At 44.3% G+C, this 16,231-nt stretch overlaps 1 protein-coding gene and 1 long non-coding RNA gene across 3 annotated transcripts in view; one reads left to right on the forward strand and one right to left on the reverse strand.

The window, feature by feature from the left end:
- The window catches only part of LOC122632408 (ephrin-A5), a 649,201-nt gene that overhangs the window by 218,551 nt on the left and 414,419 nt on the right, over positions 1-16,231 (reverse strand). The window lies entirely within an intron of this gene.
- LOC122632413 overlaps positions 1-16,231 on the forward strand; it is a 72,479-nt gene that overhangs the window by 6,211 nt on the left and 50,037 nt on the right. Inside the window, exons 2-3 of one of the 2 annotated variants that reach the window (XR_006327868.1) lie at positions 7,254-7,398; positions 14,150-14,301. This is a non-coding gene — a long non-coding RNA (uncharacterized LOC122632413). The remainder of the gene's footprint in view (positions 1-7,253; positions 7,399-14,149; positions 14,302-16,231) is intronic. The other variant, XR_006327867.1, reaches the window with a different exon arrangement.

The following is a 16,231-nucleotide window of genomic DNA, read 5'->3' on the forward strand; positions in this document are numbered from 1 at the left end:
TAATCCGATAAAATCCATACGCCGTCCAAAGATCGTTTATTGCGAAATCGAGCGCTCTCTATAGGTTTCTATACGAAGATTGTAATGTTCTTTCGTGAGAGTCCTCGTTTCGATAATTTCTAGGTAAGCTGGTTGTTCGTTTCGTAAATAGAGAAGCTCCGTAAAATCTCATAGCTATTCGCTTTTGAAATATTATAGATTCCTTTTGATCGGTAGCCACGAAGATCGGCGCCTTTGTCGAGTCATTGTTCCGCGCATTAGAAAGCCGAAGTCGAATACCGATATATGTATACCTTGACTGTTCGACACGAACGTACATAGACACGTATATGCATAAGAGGTTTCGTTCGAATTGTATGCGTTTTAACATTTATTGTTTGCTGTGTGCTAGCGAACGTATAAGCAAAGAGAAACAGAGAAGCCAGCCATAAGAGTAGGAGGAGGAAAAGGAGAAAAAGAGGAAGAGAGGGTGCTTGCGAGAGGGAACAAATAGTTGTAAACGCGGGCGAGAAAGGTCTCTCCTAGGAGGCAGCCGAGCCCCCTATTGTTTTCACTTCTCGGTTGCCTCGATTACACGTACGCCGGGAAACCAAAGGATAACGTATGTACTAAACTCGAATCGATTATTCCCGAGTCGCTGTAACTCTAATTTGCTATTCGATTCGTAAATATTCTTTAGCGACATCGAGAGAGAAAGAGAGACACTACGTTGAATATTCAGGTCGACCTAGATCACGCTCTCCTATGTTCCTTAGAACGGGAGAGCCTTGTTTAGTCGATATTATACGTAACGTCGAGAGCTCATTCTTTCTTTCCTTTCTTTTTCAACGGAACACGTACATAGAGCAAACATCGTCGTCATTGAACACGATCGATTCTTGGTACGTTATTTTCGTTAAATTCGACTTCGATCAGACTCCGCGTTAAACGTGACACTGCGACTTAAGAATTATATTGTGTGGCAACGAGATATATCGAGAAGCTACCGCGAGCTTCCGAGCGAATCGGTAGCGGTTCGATACGATAGAAGGTATCGAAAGTCGTTAGTCAATGATACAGTTTTCAGTCTTGCCGAGGCGGACCGAGCGTGGGCGAGTGCAGCAGCGCTTTGTTCTCTCAAGGCGTTCACGCGCGTACATAAACACGAATCTCTTTACGAGTCATCGATCTAGTTCTCTCTTCGAGAATCAGAGAATGGAGAGTATCCACTCTCTATCTTTTTCTTTTTTCAAGTACGCATACTCAGGAGAGTTCCATTCGATCTCAGAAGTAACAGATAGAAGATTTTTACTTCGCGCTTTTTATATTCAATCGAGATCCATAAAAGCGAAGAAACGAAAAGCGAAAGAGAGAGAAAAGGAGAAAGAGAAAGAGATAGCTAATCCAAAGACACGCCATCGTTCTTGAAATCTTTTATCGAGTGAATGTTTTTTAAAGTCTCCATGTGCGTACTTTACGAGGTCCAATCAGCCGTCCCAAAGATACACACTCTACCAAGAACGCTTACGCTTATCGAAAGAACGCTTACCAGAGCGCACGCGTACGCAAACGTCGAACGAGTACTATACCGTATTATAATACCATTGCAGACGTGGCATTAACTTATCATCCGGATGGATCTTCCGATCCCTTCGAACGTTCCCTTCATCGAGTAACTTTGCGTTAGCCTTTTGTCCATGTACATATGTACACGTGTATACCTAGTATCATCTTCGCTTTCATCATAATATCGTTCCTTTTCTTTTCTCTCTCTCTCTCTCTCTCTCTCTCTCTCTCTCTTTATTTTTTTTCTAACAACAAGAAAACAAGAAAAGTATAATATAAACGGTTATGTGGAGGAGGCCTTTCGAAAACCCGGAAATATTCATCACTCCAGGAAGATTTATTTGAATAGAGATCGGAGAGCAGCGCAAATTATGCAAATATGGCGTCTGCGATCTCATCTCTCTCTCTCTCTCTCTCTCTCTCTCTCTCTCTCTCTCTCTCTCTCTCTCTCCCTTTTAATTCTCTTTATCTCTCTTTAGCTCGTACTCACGAACGAAGACCAGAGAAGGTTGACGAGGCTTCTGATTTTTAATCGCGGTAGACGAATGCCGGCTCGATATATCGTGACAATGGCGGGAGCGACGCGCAATTGTGCATTATTCAGTGTGCCCTAGAGGCCCGCCGTTATCTCCTGTGTAGCGGCTCTCAGACACGACGACTCCGTGGACGGTCGAGCGACGCGAGAGCCGCGACTACTCGCGGACGATATTTTACGCTTTAACACGCGAGGGAGTCCGCCGTTTGCCGCCGGCGGCTACGATGAAAACGACTCTCGAAAGCCACTCGTCTCGCTTGGACCCGCGCCCTATTAATTCCCATGAAAACTCTAATTGTACTCCGACTCCCTCGTCGTTCTCTCGAACGAGTAGGAAGATAGAGAGAGAGAGAGAGAGAGAGAGAGAGAGAGAGAGAGAGAGAGAGAGAGAAAGAGAGAAAGAAAAAGAGACAGAGATATTGAACGTGCGATTTTCCGGGAGCGTTCGCTTATGAAACTTCATGCCCAGGATTTTACTAGCAGCTAAACGTCGATCGGAGTTATTATTTGTACTATCGTGGTTTCATTATTATTCGTTGATATCGAAATATCGGGGAGAGTACTATGCAAATATAATCGCCTCATTCCGGCTTTAACTTCTCGTCTGCTAATTTTCCACTTTTCTCGATTATTACCTTCGATAATCCCAATCATTTCGATCACACGTTCTCGTTTTATTACAGATTTCGTTCATTATATAGAGCGTACGTTTATGCATTCGTTAAAATATGTAGGTATATTTTTTTATTATCATGATATGTATTTGTATATACCTATGCGTGATGAAAATCGTCAAGTACGGAATAATAATAAGTTAAATTGAAATTTGTGTTAAAATTATAGGGAAAAGGCGAGACCTTTTTTGGTCGATTATTCGTTCAGACCTATCGATAAGAATCATTTGTTACGGATACTCAATTGTGTAGTCATTGAAACTAATCTGGGATAGAATTGTAATCGAGAGTATCCGGTAATAAAAATAATTATGTAATGCACTATAAACGTCTAAAAGTGTACTCCTCGGAAGCTGACATTCGTATCGACCGAGGAGTGAAACGAGGAGAATCGGAGAACGCGAAAGAGAGGAAGAGGGAAAGAGAGAGAGAGAGACAGAAATAGAGACAGAAAGATAGAGAGAGAGAGAGAGAGACAGAAATAGAGACAGAAAGATAGAGAGAGGGAGAGAGGGAGAGAGGGAGAGAGGGAGAGAGGCTGACTCGAGCCCATTGTGCTTGAGCCCATTTGCGAAAGCGCTTAACCGCTTTAACGCTTCGATGGCGAACCTTGTCTACAGGTACAATCACCAGAGAGTCCCGCAAACCGATTATACCCTCTGCCGACTAACGAATCTACCCTGTCACCCTTTCTCTCTCTCTCTCTTCCTCTCTCTCAAATCGATCGTATTTTTACATGTCATCCAGCAGCATGCCGAATTTTTTCAATCCTGTCCGTCCGAATAATTTTTCGAGCGTTACGAGCCCTCAAAGCGCACATTTAATGAAAATCACGATCTTTACAGATACCTTCGCGTCTCATATTCTCCATGTAACGCCTGATTCGAGATTGGAGATACGTTTTTAATAAGTCGCGAGAGAATTCACGAGTGCCGCGGAGTTAGGTATCGCCAGTTAAATAACGGTTTCATGGTCGAGTCGATTAATATTTCAACGAGCACAGTAACGACACACGATTTGCCCTCTCTTTTTTCTTTCGGAGGAGTAGAGCCAAGTCCATTCACGATGCAAAGTATTCCCTGATGTCTGCTTTCGAGATCGTTTCCAGAGTGCAGGAGCGAAAGAGAGAGAAAGAGAGAGAAAGGAAGATAGAATGAAAAGGGAGGAAGGAAGAAAGTGGAGGGAGAAAGATCTCGGAGGGCCACTGGCTCTTTCGGGATTTGGGCGACAAGATGTTAACAAGTGTGTTCTCCCTCTCTGGCGTTGGTGCCGAGCCGGCCGGGCCGAGGTGACACGATGTAATCTGAGACAGCCGACTTCGACTTGGACTGGCCCCAGAGCCTGTCTCTTTCTCCTTCTATCTCTCTTTCTCTCTCTCTCTCTCTGTCTGTCTGTTTCTTTCTCTCACACTCTTTCTTTCTTTCTTTCTTTCCCTATAGCCGTTTCGAAGGCCAGTCTTTTCTCTCTTTCTCTTCTTCTCGCAGTACGTGCCGAAGCACGAGGAACAGAAAAGAAGAGGAGGACCGACTGTCCGTCTCTCACGCGCGACAGGACAGGCCGAGGGACAAAAGAGCAAAATGGTAACGCGGCGTTCCTCTCGCGGAAGAATTTGCGTGCAATTTGTGCGCGTTCAGGAATCCCCAGGATTCGCGGCGAAAAGCCATTCTGTTGGAGCGGCGTTAAAATGAGAGAAAGAGAGAGGGAGAGAGAGAGAGAGAGAGAGAGAGAGAGAGGAAAGAGACGGGAAGAAGAAGAAGAGAATGAGAGAGAACTCGACTTCGATCTCGAACGTCCACCCTTGGTATTTCGTTTCTTCCTTTCGGCAGGTTCTTCTAAGATCTTTAGTACCTATGTAAGTAACGATGATGCTTCGCGAGGGCAAGGACGAACGGATTTTACGAATTGGAGCGATATTTGTCGGAGAAAATTTCTCGGCGCTTGAAAGGTTAAAGATTTCTCGAAATGCGAAGAAACAATGGATAGACAGATTTATTATTCCTATGCCCGAAGCCATATTGCATAAATGGTATTATAACAAATAGCTCAGAGAGAAAACGAAAAAAAGAAAATTGGAACAAAAAATGAACAGTAGACGTATGTAAAAGAAGATAAAAGAATCGACAAAAAAAAAAGTAAAAATTAGGATTATAAATTATAAGAAAGAGAAAGGTATAGAGAAAGTCGTCTTATTTGTATTCGATTAGAGCAGGGTAATAGTATAACGGAGGATGGCACGGTTGGGTAAGCAGCTCTTTGTGGCGAGAGAAGAACTCGAGTGCCAATAAATTTTCAGCTAGAAGAGAGTGTGTCCTATCCTTAGGAAACGGGGACATAGCGTAAAGTGCACCTTTCATTCGTCGTTCTTCGACAATAGACAATGCCGGCAGATGCGAGATATTTCGTGAGAGACGACGGACGGTGTGGGTAGAGGAACGAAGAATGACGGAAAGCCGGGACCACGTTGGTGGATCGTGTAGAATGTAGAGAAAAGAGGACGTGCCCATCTGCTCGGCGTCGCAGCCACAGCCACAGCCACAGTCTTTCCTTACAAGCGAGCAAGCGAACGGCACCTCGCCGTCTTCGCTTCGAGGCACGCAGGTACGCGCGTCACGTGACGCGCGAGCCCTTTTTGCTCGCCGAGTTAAATCGTCCAAAGCGAATCGCGGTTTCTTCGGTTTTTCGAAAATTACCGCCGGACGCGGAATCCAAGCTGAAAGACTTATTATGTCGGGACTTGTTTCGCTCGAAGGAGCCAGGATAAAAACCAATTCGCCGACGCTAATACAGAGTTTCTTTTTCCAAATAGCCTCGTTAGGACGAAAATTTGTACTCGTTATCTAAATGCTGTTTAGGAACGAGCTGAGAAAGAGAGCATTATAGACATTCGATCTTACTTTGCGTTAGGAGCTTACAAGGGTTATATTAAGAAATGTATTTTTGGAAATGGAAATTCAGACGCGTATCGAACTCACCAAAATCGTTAACGTTAGCGAATAAAAAGTAGTACGTGACTGGGTTTTGTTTCACGCGTTCGTCTTCCACGAAAGATGCGTTCCTTATCTCTTGTGAAAACGAACTCGCGTCGTCATCGTTTAAGTTCGGATAAGAGAAGAGAGTTGTAGATAGACAGGCGGACGTGACGTCACTTCGAAAAGAGGATGATCGACAAAAAGATAAAAATGCCGAGGAGAAAGAATACAAGGATCGAATATTAATACTGTTTGTTTAATATAAGCCTTTTGAAAGGAATACGCATGGACATATTGAGAGAGAGAGAGAGAGAGAGAGAGAGAGAGAGAGAGACATGCATGAAAGAAGCCTGGAGACAGCTAAGCAAACATTTCAGACTCCACTACGTTTTTTCTTTCCTCCCACGATATTGTCGGACCGCATGCGTATCTCGTGCGAAAAATGACGACTATGTCGGTCGATGAAGGACACGAGGAAGACGCGAAAAAATATTCGTCCTTGTCGAAAGACGATATCGACCGCTTCGCGTACGATTATAAAGGGAGAGTTTACGAGCGGGATTTAACGTCCCTCCGTTTCCAAGAGTTTACGACAAATAAGCGGTTCTAAATCATGGGATTTATTATTATTTTATATTATACAACGTGTCTGCATTAAATCGTCGTAAACGTATGGCAAGATATCGCGATCATATCGATTTATTTCATAAATCGTTCGGCTTAGAAGTTTTACATCGTACGATGAAGAACGACGTAACGTTTTTAAATTGTTTATGAGTCCGATGAGTCCGAAAAAATGGTTGAATCGCTCGTATAGAGCATAAAGCTTCGATTTACAATAAACAGAGATATAAAAAGAAAAAAAAACTAGGAGGAAGAGAAACGACATTACAGAGAAAAGTAACATGATCGTTGCTGACACTTTTAAAGAGCATCCTCTCGAGATCGGAAGTAGTTCTTTTCTCGTTATCCTCTCGAATCGTTTTCCGCTATCTTTCCTTCGACATTTCGAGGATGCTTCTAAACATACCGCGCCATTTTTAAATTTCCACCTTTTCCTTCTCGACCTCTTCTCTACTTCTTTTTCGTAAGCACTTAACCCAGATTTCTCGAACAAGAAACGGTTCAACTGCCTGCCAAGCATTTTCACTACTTATCACGATTTTCCAATTTGCACTCCGCTCGTCCTTTCCACAGCCTACTTAAGTACATACGTATGTAGATATATATGTATCTACGTAGATATCTTTGCCTCGTCGATCTATGCGCATGATTCAGACGTTCCCCTTTTCCTTGCTAACGAGGAACGTCGACGACGTTGCGTGGTTCAAAAAAAAAAGAAAAAAGAAAAAAAAATAATAATAAAAGAAAAAAGGAAAAAGGAAAGAATAAAGGAAAAGAACTCGTCCCTCGTCTCTCTTCCTCTCTATTTCTACCTCTCCCTCTCCACTCTCTCCTTTCTCGCGTAACGCACAACGTGACGTGCACGTCACGCGCAGTAATTGAATGATTATTGTTAATCGTAAACAGGTAGCAAGTAGGAGCCGTCGACGGTGGTCATTGAAGGGACCAAGAGGAGGCGGTTAACTAAAAATCTTCTGGTGGCGCGAGCGCGCGCGCACATACAACGGCCTCGCGCGTAGCAGCCTGTAATTTTCCTCGACTGGGGTGAGGAGTAAGTCTTTTTCTCTGTCTCTGTCTCTCTGTCTGTCTCTCTCTTTCTCTCTCTTTCTCGGTTAGCACAGTACCTCCCGCGAGTCAACGTCGGTCGGTACAAACGTCGCATTAAATCGTTACTCGACTCGTAGTTTCAAATTAAAAGCATCATCCTTCGACTGACGACGAGGAAGATGCGAATAGAAGAGAAAGAGAGAAAGAGAGAGAAAGAGTTTCTTCTCGAGATCTTTTCCCTTTTTGTTGCAAGCCCTTATTCGACAAAAAACTTTGGCTTTTCACTACGATTCGCGAGGACGACGACGACGACGAGAACGACGACGACGACGACGACGAGAACGACGACGACGACGACGACGAAGCCCGTTCTTTCGATCTTTGTCCCGTTTTCTCTTTTCATTCCTCTTTTCGAACGACGTGTGCGCGTAATAAATGAGTGGCGATAGGAAGAATAACAGAGAGAAAGAGAGAGAGAGCGAGAAAGGGCAAGAGGAGTGGCAAGGGAGTTTATCCCGTAGTAAGGTCGTCGCGTCACGGCAATTGCCTCTTTTCGTACCGACGGTACCAAATTCTCCGCCAGCAAGCGTAAAAAGCGAATTTGTCACGTTAAATCATTATCTTCGTTTTAAGATATACCGGAGTCTCGTTAAAAACTCGACCGCGTTGAATGATCGTGCAGATTTTGCGTACGTTGTCCTCTTTTCTCTCTTTCTCTCTCCCTCTCTCTCTCTCTCTCTCTCTCTATCTATCTCATTCCCCTTCTATTTCTCTCTTTATCTTTTTTCCACTTGACTTGATACGCCTCCTTGATACGCCTCCTCGAAAATTCGATTAATCCTCAACGAAACGAGGATACTTTGTTCTTCCGGAGTGTTTGACTTTTAACAGAAGGGACGCATATTCTTCCTGAAACGGAGAACGCTTGATATGCCGGAAGAACGACCAGGAAAGAGAGAAAGAGAGAGAGAAAAGAGTGAGATAAATACACGGCGAATTTGACAACGACTTGGAAGATGCCGAGGTGCTTCTCTTCTCATTAGCGGACATGGATATGAATTAGGGGTATAAGAGGACGGCGATGTAAAGAAAAAGATAAGTAGAGAAGGAAAGACAGAAAGAAAGAAAAAAGAAACGTACAGGGGAAATATATTTAAAGACGGTCCGATGGATCGAGCGCGTCCGTGAAATAGAAAATTACGCACGGCCGAGCGAGCGCGCACAATGCGCTGGAGGAACCTGCTTATCCTTTCGATTCTTATCTGAAAGCAACGGCAAGAGAGGCGGAGAGAAGAAGATCGTCGCTCGAAGGCAGTTAAACCGCCGGAAGATTTCGAGATCTTCGTCTTGAAGAGGAACGCGATGCCGAGTGCGGAACGCGACAACGCCAAGAAGTAGAGAAGAGTAAGTAAAACGACGATAGAAAGGGAGAGAAAGAAGGAATGATTCTTTCTCGTCTTCGGTAGCTCGAACAGGTAGTTGGACCTTTTTCCTCTTCTATCTGGAAGATACCTGAGCGCGTTGGCAAACACGCGAGTTGAGTCGCGCGGAAGGGAAGCTCGACTGCTGTCCTATTATAAGAAATAGATCGACTTACATAGGAGGTGCGAGAGAGAAAGCTAAGGAAAGAGGGAAAGAGAAGAGAAAGAGAACCGATGGCGGCGGCAGCAGCGGATAGAATTCACGATCGAGCGGACGAGAACGTCTCGCCCCGTCACAACACGGTGTCACTTCTCTGTCAAACCGGATTAGGCAAATGCCCGGACGATGCGAGGGACAAGGTTTTCATGCTTGTGGCCGAGCTCGCGCGAGCGCGCACGTTTGTGAGATAGCCTCTCTCGCTTTGGCTCTCCTCTTGTGCCCACGCGATATACCTTTCACCGGTTTGATCTACGCTCGACGATAAATTCCTGAGTAAATATCGATAGTGACACCATCCGAGAGAGATCACCGAACGAGTTCTCTCTCTCTCTCTCTCTCTCTCTCTCTCTCTCTCTCCCTCTCTCTTTTTCTCTCGCTCCGTGTGTCTCTCCCTAGATGACGTGAAGGAGCAAAGTCGATTTTTCAACGCTACGATCTCAAGTACGGTCTCTTCCTATGTGGATATTCTATTATAGTCAGTTTACTTCGAATACTTCTTGCGTGGTGAACACGTCCAATGCGTTTTCCTTTATAACAATATATCCGAAGTATGCAGACGAGGTTTCTTAAGGTGACAATGTGAGTTCATTTGATTGATAAAAGACACACATCTTTAGAATTTTCTTCTATTCGAGATTCTTAATGAATTTGATTATTTTTCATCGAGAACAGACAGATCGACTAAGTTTTTAACTTGTCCCAGATTTATAAGAGATGTCAAGATGAAAGTTTCGTTAGTTAGTGTTAGCGAAGAATCGTCTTTCGATTGGATTAATTTGTCAGAATATATCTTTATAATGACAAAACGATCGTATCGATGAAAGGACTGACCAACGTTTTTATCGAGCTATCTCATCGAATCGTTTCTTCGAATTCTTCTAGTTTATTTTTTTTTTTTACTTTTTTATCATTAAATTTATTTTACATATTAACGGACAATCTTCGAGTACCAATAGAATAATACAATCATAAACCGAGGGAGAGAACGAAGAAAGATATTTACAAGCGCGTGAACACGCGACACAGACGTAAGCAGTATTACGTATGTACATACGTAGTTAAATTTAATCGATATCCTAACGGCAATCGCCTAACCGCCGCTCAACGTCGATGCTATCGATGACAAATTAAATTCCTTGGCGTTATTAATAGTCTCGTCCACGATAAGGCGTGAAACACGTCTTTCGTGTAAACGAATTAAGACGTCGCGCGTGAACGATGATAGTTGATTTTTCTGACTAGACTCGTCGTCCTCCGAAGGCTAAGATAGTACCTTCGTAAACGATGAAAAGGAGAAAAGGAAAAAACGAAAGAAACTAAAAGGTCGTAAGGGCGTCTTTGTTCGCATAGTTCACGATACTTTCCCTCTGTAGGTTCTCGACATATAGATAGAAAGAAAAGGAAGGGAAAGGGAATGATAGGTATATATACATACTTATATATGTATGTATATACATATACATATATATACCTACATATATATATATATATATATATATATATATATATATACATAGAGAAAGAGATGGTGTAACGAGTAGTAGCCGCGTTGAGTGCGCTCGACTATGTTTATTACTACCGTTAATTACTTTACAGCCGGTCATTACTGTCGTGCCGCGGTTATTTCACGAGATAATGTATTACATTGGTCTTTCTCGCGTCACCACGAAGGAGTACCGGTGTGCACGAGAATACCGTCACGTGGGCGACAAAACAGTATTACGTGATCATAAATTCGGCAAATCGGTGAATTTCAGTACTTGAAAATCACTCTTAACGACCTTTCTTTTACGATAAGTATTTGGACTTTAGAAATCGTATTCGCGATTTTTTATAATCCGTATTGTTTAAATTTATCGTCAGTTCGAATGTACAATAGGAAGTTTGTACGTTCATTGTCTTATTTAAGCGAATTGATTAACAAAATAACGGGACTGTTATATAAATGTTATCCGTTATTCGTAGGTTGATTTTGTAATACGACACACTGGGTTTTTGCCTCGTTTGATCGGCCGCTTCGATGAATCGAATTAAACGAAACGCGTACATTGAAATGAAGTTAAAACAAATCGATCGTTCGGTTCTTGAGAGTCGATGGAAATTCGAAAGGTCGGACTATCTTCAATCGCGGTGAGGGATATCGACGGAATCCGAGCACGAAGTCTCGAAGCACGCTCTCACTCTTTCTCTCTATCTCTATCTCTACCTTTCGTACTTCTCTTCGTCGATCGCTTAATTAAATCGCGTACATCCTGGCGCCAGGAACAGCATGCGACTCGATACGTGCCAAAGAAAACGGGCAGACGATGAAGGCGCGTACGCGTCACGATCCGCGAAATATTCAAGGAAAGATTGAGAAAGAGAGAAGAAAGCAGAAAAGAAAGAGAGTCTCGGGATACCGATCAGCCGCCAAGTTTTTTCAACCGTCGACCGATCGTCGAAGCTAAGAAGGAAGAGAAAAGAAGAACGAACAGATCGACGACGAGTCGGATTCGAAACGCGAGCTTAATTAATTAACGAAGCAATGCTTACTGAATCGAAGCGTAAGAGAAAAGAAGATAAAAGGAGAAGAAAGAGAGAGAGAGAGAGAGAGAGAGAGAGAGAGAGAGAGAGAGAGAGAAAATTCATGCTAACCATCTTTTCGTATGTTCAACCAACATTCTTCTCTTCAGTTCGTATCCGCAAGTACAAGGGTAAGATCTACGGTGTGTTAATTCGGTTAAATGGTTAATTGCTTAATTTCATTTAATACCCCTTCGATTCGAGCCGACTAGCTCTCTTTTTTCCCCTCCCCTTTTTCTCCCTTTTCTTCTGCTTCTTCTCGAAGCTCGTCCGTCTTTGTCTTTTTCTTCCTAACTTCTCCATTCTCTACCCCTTCCTCCGAATTGTGGAGGGCTCCGGTTCGAAAGGCTTCGAGGACACGCGAGAGGAGATTCAACGAGGAGGACACGAGCCCGTGCTCGTTTCCGTTCTGTTCGATCCGGCAGCATTCAAGAAGAGAGAAAGAAAGAAAGAAAGAAAGAAAGAGAAAGAGAAAGAAGGAGGGGGTCAATGGCCTCGTGACGTCGGAGTTCTCTCCGAAGAAAGAAAGAAATCGCGAGCATAATTAGCGAATGATTGATCGATGCGTGTCGCCCGAGCTATGCATGCGCGTTGCTGCTTCGGCGTTCTTCTCCCTTTCTCTCTCTCTCTCTCTCTCTCTTTCTATCTTTTCTCTCCTCATTCCACGTCTGAGATCTCTTTTTCTTTTGCCTTAATTTAGTGCCCATCCGCGACGAGCATACGCCCTGAGAAAGGTGCATACGTATGCGTACGATGCACCTTTCCACGTACCACCGAGCAACTCGCTCGGATCTTTTTACCAAAGCACCCTTCGGTCGGTAGCTGTAGAAAGAGCAAACATCGCGCATAGTCGCCCGGCGATTATGATCGATTTTCCGCGTGCAAGCACGTTCGTCTCCGCTGTCTTCTCGTTTGGATCTATTGGATCGAAACGTCTGAGCGTACACGCACGCACGACCGGAACGGAACGGAACGGTACGGAAAGGGGATGGGACGGAACGAAAGGAAACGGAACGGAACATTTCTAAGCTTCGTGTGGGAAGTTTCGCGATTCCATCGTTTTACGCGGAACTGCAATTACAATGTGTTCTTATCGCTGGTTGATCGGCGCACAGTTCGGAATACTTCTTTCTCCTCGAATAAACACGTTGGTGTTATCCCGTTGTTACGGATCGGTAGGTAATCGAGCACAAATCGATTTATCCGGTCTACGTGACGATCAAGATCTTCCGGGAAAGAGTACTCTCCCTTCCTTCCCTTTCCCTTCGTTTCCTTCCTTCTAGCAGTGGACGCGTTAATAGAGGAAAGAGCAGATGGCCACAAGGCTTGATATTCTTGATCGATCGATCAATCGATCACTGCGATAGATCGTTCGCGCCTCGTCGATCTCGATGACCTTCCGCGATCCCACGGACGTTCAAGGTAATTTGATTCCAATTTATTCTCCCGTGTGATATGTTGCCTCTCATTCGTGGCACAATCATTCTTAGAAGCGTTTTCATTTTTGCTTTATGTAAAGAGAAAGCGAAATAACAATCGAATTAAAGAAAATAGCTGCGATAATAGTGTATGCGCTTTCGAAGACGTATAACGAGAGGAGGAATTTCGTGAAGGTGGAAAAGAATGTAGTAAAGAGGAACGAGTTGAAATAATAAAACGCTAGAGAACGGAGAGAACAACATATCCCACGAAAGACGATCGTCGTTCGGATAAAAGTCGATAAAGATACGGATTACCGACGCTGGAGACCCGTAAAATGCCACCAAGACCGGACCGGACCGAACCACTTCGTTTTACGACTCTGTTTTGAATTTCGCGCGCAGGGACCCTGCTGTCGGTAAATTTCCACTCGAGTACGTTGTTAGTATCCGCTTCTAGTCGTATTGGACCACGAGGATCTCCATTCCCTACGATCTCATGTAATGGGGAATTATATGATGGCGTTATACGAGAGATCGTTCAGCTACTGGGATTTAGTGGTTCGATGCGGGATTAATGCCCCTTCTCTTCTTTCGTGTTTTTTCGTGACGACCAAATGGTTCGATCGAGCGTATAAACAGCATTATGGATAGTTTACAAATTGAGATTGAACGGAACCATCAGAATGGGAGATAAGTTTTACATACGTCATTTATAGTAGAGTCTTTTATCGGGGTAGGTGTAACTTTCTTGACTATCATTTGCCTTTGAAATCGATGCGACTTACCTGTAACAAAAGGAAACGAAAGGAAACTTTAGTTCGAGCCTGCGTTAGACATAACTTTGGGTAAACTTATTTTACTACCCTTGCAATAATACGATAAACGTACGAATATTTACGTTTTCTCGATAAGTTAATACTTTCCTTCTTATACGTAATTTCCTTTTTATTACGCATAAATGGTAAAACCTTTTAGTTTCTGTATCAGGCTATCGAGCATTCGAACACTTTAATGAGTTTGCAAGTGATAAAATTTGAAACGGCGTCGATTTTATTCCTCTTTTACGTTTAAATTTTGGCGCGCGAGAAAGATTCTCGATAGAAAGTAAAGGGTAAGGACTTTGTCGAGCAGGAAGACGAGAAGGAGAGAGACGAGAAGAAGAAGGAGGCTGTCGTCGAAAGGCTCGTCGAGTCGGTTGGAAGATGCGAGCGACGAAAAGGTGGAGAAAGAGGAGGAGGAGGAGGAGAAGGAGGAGGGGTGAAACGGCAGCAAAAGAGAATGCGGTAAGTAAGCATGCCTTTGCTTCAAGATCAAAGATCAATGCCCACTCGAGTCGATTTGAAACGCGAGCGCATTGCATAGTCGCGCAAACATTATTATACTCCTGTCGACTGTATATACACTCTGACTGGCCCGCTACACGCACCTCTCTTTCTTTCTCTCTCTCTCTCTCTTTCTTTCTCTTTCTCTTTCGTCATCATTTTCTTCATCTTCTTTTTCTTCTCTTCTTTCCTTCTCTCGCGTACGTATATACACACGAGGAAAGATGCAGTAGTTCTCTCTCTCTCTTTCTCTCTCTCTTTCTCTTTCTCTCACACGCGCGCTCGCGTTCACGAGAAGAGAATGCGAAAAGGGAGTAGGATGGATAGCGCAATGTGGCCCCGGTGCAACTGTATGTTAATCGAATGCGCATCCGAATACGGAATAAGGATGGAAGCCATCCAGTTTGATATACCATTCTGCCTACGTCCCACCCCTCCTCCTCATTCCTCCACTTCTTCACTCGCATCGGCTCTTTCTCGTCATCTCGTCGTTTCACCGCTCTCGTCGTCGTCGTCGTCGTTCTCGTCGTCGTCGTCTTCGTCTTCGTTGTCCTTCTTCGTTCGTTCGTTCGTCGAAAAGCCAACAGAGATTTGCCGCTCCTACGTCGACACCGCATGAGAATCGAAAAGCATTCTTCCTGACTGTTGGCGAGAGGCTGCGCGAACCGTAGGTACCACGTCATATTCACAGATATAATCCATTACAAGATTTCTTATGCATATACGATATCGCGCGCGTTTATGCGCGGCCCCGACATGGCACGGAATTAATGCGACATACGAATCGACGGTCGCATTTTGTAGCACAGTGTGTATATTACGAGGACATCGAAGAAGAGAAAAATCTTCGCATTTCTTACTTCCTCTTTCTCTTTCTCTTTCTCTTTCGTTGCTCGTGATGGTTCGTAATCCAATCGGTTCGCTTTATTTCAATGTTCGATCGAATACAATTGGTATCGTTTCCTATGACGATTTTCTACGCACGTTACCAATAAAAAGAAAGAGAAAGAGAGAAAGCGTCGGGTCCTTGTTCTTCGTTGTAAAGGGGGTGGAGGAGAAACGTCCAAGTGGTCGGAGGACGGATCGCCGACGTTTCTTCTTCCTTCTTCGTCCTTATGCGCGGACGTCATGGAGTAGCACCGAATCGAGAGAAGGTATAAAGTAGTAGCGGCACGGTCACGAGGAAAAGAGAGGGATGAAGAGGAAGTGCAGGATGGAGACGCACCTCAGGTGGTCTCGGTGCTTCTCCTCTTCCAGAGACCAGCAAGCAGAGTCGCGAGTAAGAGTGGCGGCTCCTCGGTGACGAGCGTTCGCAATAAATTGGAATACACCGAGGCGTGTGTGTGTAGGTAAGTGCACGCATACTTATACAGGCTTATGGGACGAGTATAGCCGATAAGTTCGATGTTCCTACTAGCGGCACTACTACTAGTTTTCTCTTCCGTCTAGCATCTACTACCCGTTGCTGTCACCAGAACGAAAGATAAACTCAAACGTTCGTCCTTGGTGGCTCGTTGTAGTTGCATACATCCAACGAGATCTTTTCTAGACCACGTCGTGGTACGAGGTGAATCTCGCGGTGCGGATCTCTCCGCGTTCGGAGTGCACGATTCTAAACGGAATTACGACGAGTGCCGAGCAAGCCGTGCCGGCAAAAGAGGAAGAGGAAGAGAAGAAGAAAAAGGAAGCGAAGGAGGAGAAGGAAGAACAAGAAGAGGAAAGAGAGGAGTTTCGATAACGTGAGGAGGATCGAAAGAGGACTGTGGGAGTCGTTAGGATTTCTCGGCGCGGCGAGCGCGCAACGAGTACGACGACGAGACGAAGGATGAAGTGCAGGCCAAGAAGTACGTGCCCGTCCGTCGCGATTTCCTGATGGACGCCATAGGAAAGA

The sequence above is a fragment of the Vespula pensylvanica genome, chromosome 10 (assembly GCF_014466175.1).
Source record: "Vespula pensylvanica isolate Volc-1 chromosome 10, ASM1446617v1, whole genome shotgun sequence".
Lineage (NCBI taxonomy): Eukaryota > Metazoa > Arthropoda > Insecta > Hymenoptera > Vespidae > Vespula > Vespula pensylvanica.